The 4107-nt window shown below is 37.5% G+C and overlaps 1 pseudogene; it reads left to right on the top strand.

Annotated features, from left to right (window-relative positions):
* The first annotated feature begins 392 nt into the window (after positions 1-392).
* Positions 393-3766, top strand: LOC118846848 (annotated as a pseudogene).
* The last annotated feature ends 341 nt before the right edge of the window (positions 3767-4107 follow it).

The following is a 4107-nucleotide window of genomic DNA, read 5'->3' on the forward strand; positions in this document are numbered from 1 at the left end:
AATTGAAATCCCAAATTTCCACAAAATCAGATAACCTCACAAATCAGTTTGTTATTGAAAATTTCTTTGGTTTTTCAAAGTGGAAACTTAGCTTGCTCATTACAAATTTTGTTGGTAGATATTTAATAAGAACAGTATTATACCAAAAGGATGAAAACTTAGAGAACTTTCTCTAAATACTTATCCTTGGTTTTTTCTTGAATTCTGTTGTAGCACTTTGCCTTGGGCTAGTTCTACAGCCCCTACTAACATTGATAAGCCAGAGCCATAGAGGATGAATGACAACTATTCCTCCTTAGGTTCTAGTGATAATGGTGGGTTCTAGATTTATAACACTCAAAAGCACCTGATTAGCTTTTAGGAAAGGTAGTTACTAATGTGGTATGGTAAAAATGGTTGGTTCAAAGTACTCCCTCTATGCAGAGGGCACACTATCTATGCACAATGTTACTCAGGAGAATGAGCTCAAATTCAAAGCACAAAGGTATTGAGAAACATACATGGCATAGGTGTACTTCGCAAGAATGGCAATGAGCTACCTCTTCTTCCTTTGCAGAATTCTCATTAACTTCCCTCTTAAATCTCCTAGTTCAAAGGTTCATTGCCTTTCTAGAGTTTGTAGCTGGTGTTTTCTCTGCCATGAGGAGTCTTGTTGTCTACAACCTTGGGTGACTATGTTTTCAAATCTTTCTGTAAATATTTCCTCTATCATAGGACACTACTGTTCTAGGAGTCTTTACTACCAATGATTCTGGTCAGTAATGGGACCTCTGATGATACTCTAGAATTCACATGGTTGCCAGGTGTTAGTGGTAGGGATGATGAGAATTCTCCCTTACCCCCATTTGGTTCATTTTAAGTGCTTTGTCTGGACTTCCCCTAACATTAGACTGGACCATCTCAGAACTTTGCAGTTGTGTTATATTTGGTCCCAGAGTTTTGTCTGGTACAATCAATCACAAGAAAGTTCCTATGTGGAATCTCCCTACTTGGTGCTGATTCCTCAAATTATCAACTATTTACTTATCTGTGTATACGTTGAATCTAACATCTGTCCACCAACGTCTCTAGTAAAATCTAAGCTCCTGAAGGGCAGATGGTGTTTTCTTTTGTTTTTCTATTCTTAGAACCTATCAAAATACCTTACTCACAGTAAGTACTCTATAAATTCTGGATGAATTAAACTTAATTTCAATTTAGTGATTCTCCTCTTATCTGACCATTTCCTCAACAAAGTCATTTCAACAATAATCTGCTAAGCACTTTCCATGTTCAAGTTACTGCCTTAGTTTCCATTAATGGCTCCTCTTTTTTCTCCCAATTCCTAAGTGCAAGTGTCTCTCCTTTCTTTTTTCAAATCAAATTAAACAAAGGTTCCTCTATTTTATTGTTTTTTTTAAAAAACCAGCTCTTCGATTTATTTGTTATTTCAATAGTTTTTTTTTTTTTTTTTTTGAAGGGGGGAAGGCAGGGCAATTGGGGTTAAGTGGCTTGCCCAAGGTCACACAGCTAGTAAATATGTCAAGTGTATGAGGCTGGATTTGAACTCAGGTCCTACTGACTCCAGGGCCAGTACTCTACTCACTGTGCCACTTAGCTGCCCCCAATAGTTTTCTTAATTTCAGTTTCATTAATCTCTCCTTTGGTTTTCAGAATTTCTAATTTGATATTTAACTGGGGATTTTTAATTTGTACTTTTTCTAGCTTTTTCAGTTTCATGACCAATGCATTGATCTCCTCTTTCTCTATCTTATTCATGTAAGCATTTAGAGATATAAAACTTCCCCCAAGAACTTCTTGTACTGCATTCCATGAGTTTTAGTATGTTGTCTCATTATTGTCATTCTATTGGAAGAAGTTATTGATCATTTCTGTGATTCATTGTTTGATCCACTTATTCTTTAGGGTGTATGTGCCATGTACCACTGAGAAAAAGATATCCTCATTCAATTTTCTCCAGAGGTCTACAGTCTCTAAATTTTCCAAAATTTTATTTACCTTCTTAACTTCTTTCTTGTTTATTTTGTGGTTAGATTTATCTAGTTCAGAGAGAAGGAGGGTGAGGTCCCTCACTATAATAGTTTTACTGTCTATTTCTTCCTGTAACTCCCTTAACTTTTCCTCTAAGAATTTCCTTCCTTATTTCTTTTAATTAGATTTATTTTTTGCTTTTGCTTTGTATGAGATCAGGATTGCTACACCCACTTTTTCAAAAAATTCAGCTGAAGAATAATATATTCTATTCCAGCCTTTTACCTTTACCCTGTGTGTATTCATATGTTTCACATATGTTTCTTGTAAACAACATATTGTAGGATTATGGTTTTTAATTCATTCTGCTATCTACTTCTGTTTTACAGGAGAGTTCATCCTATTTACATCCACAGTTAGGATTACTATTTGTGTCTTTCTTTCCATCCTGTTCCCCAGCACCCTGTTTATGATTTTATTTCTCCTTCCCCCCTTTCCCTCCTCAAAAGGGTTATGCTTTTGATCACTGCCTCCCTCAATCTTCCCTACCTTCTCTCAGGCCTCTCTCTTTTCTTTCCCTTTCCCCTTACTACTTCTTCCCTCCCTTCTCCCTTCTATTTGCCCCTCCCTTTTCCTTCCCCTTTCCCCTCCTACTGCCTACAGGGGGAGTTAGATTTCTGTACCTGAGTATGTTATTCCCTGCTTGAGCCAAATCCAGTGAGAGTAAAGTTCAAACAATATTCATCTCCCTCCTTTCTTTCCCTCTACCTCCTGCCTCTGCATGTGATATAGTTTACCCTTTTCTGACTCCTCCTTTCCTCTTCTCCCATTACAATCCCTTATCACCACTTATTTAGGTTTTTTTTTTTATCATCACATCAAAGTCAATTCATACCCACACCATCTATCTATGTATATCCCTTCTAAATGTCATAATATAGATACAGTTACATATCATCTTTCCATGTAGGGATGTAAACAGTTTGCCCTTATTGAATGACATTTTTTTTCCTTTCCTCTTTAACTTTTTATACATCTCTTGAGTCTTGTATTTGAAGATCAAATTTTCCATTCAACTCTGGTCTTTTCATCAGAAAAGTTTGAAAGAGTCCTAGTTCATTGAATGTCCATCTCCTCACCTGAAATATTATGCTCAATTTTCCTGGGCAGTTGATTCTTGGTTCTAATCTAAGTTCCTTTGCCTAATGAAATATCATATTCCAAGCCCTCTTATCTCTTAATATAGAAGCTTCAAGGTTCTGCATAATCCTGACTGTGGTTCCATGATATGTGAATTGTTTCTTTTTGGCTGCTTGCAGTATTTTCTCCTTTTCCTGATATTTCTGGAATTTTTCTGTAATATTCTTTGGCATTTTCAATTTGGGATTTCTTTCAGGAGGTGGTTGGTGGAATTCAGTGAGACCATGGCAAATGCTGGGAAGACTGTGATTGTAGCTGCACTGGATGGGACCTTTCAGAAGAAGGCTTTTGGAAATATCCTGAACTTGGTGTCATGGGCAAAAAGTATAGTGAGACTGACAGTGGTATGCATGCACTGCTTCCAGCAAGCTGCTAATACCAAGAGACTGGGAGCAGAGAAAGAGGTTGAAGTGATTGGTGGTGCTGACAAATATCACTCCGTGTGCCGACTCTGCTGTTTCAAGAAGTTCTCAGGAAAATCCGTTGGGCTAGAAAACAAAGAGAACTGCCCCTGAGTGGGAAGTCAGGGGGCACCTCAAGCTGTTGGAAACTCTTTGTTGCTCAACAGATTCCACGGTGCAGTTCCAACAACTGAGGCATTATGGGTGTTCTTGGAACTGACCTTGGCCTGGAAAGATAAATTCAAGCACTCTGGCTGTGTGTGTGTGTGTGTGTGTGTGTGTGTGTGTGTGTGTGTGTATTTATATAGATAGATAGATAGATAGATATGTCATCTAGACCTGCTTCTCACTATCTAGACACCCTGCAACTATAGCTATTGGTTATATCCACATTGTGTTTCTATCTTCCCCATATCTCTCAGAAGAGGGAGGACTGGAAGGGATCAATCAAAAAAAAAAAAAACAACCAAGATTAATAAAGGAAAGTCAACCAATTAGAAAAGGAAATCCAGAACTTTAAGGAAGAAAATAACAC

The sequence above is a fragment of the Trichosurus vulpecula genome, chromosome 4, assembly GCF_011100635.1.
Source record: "Trichosurus vulpecula isolate mTriVul1 chromosome 4, mTriVul1.pri, whole genome shotgun sequence".
Lineage (NCBI taxonomy): Eukaryota > Metazoa > Chordata > Mammalia > Diprotodontia > Phalangeridae > Trichosurus > Trichosurus vulpecula.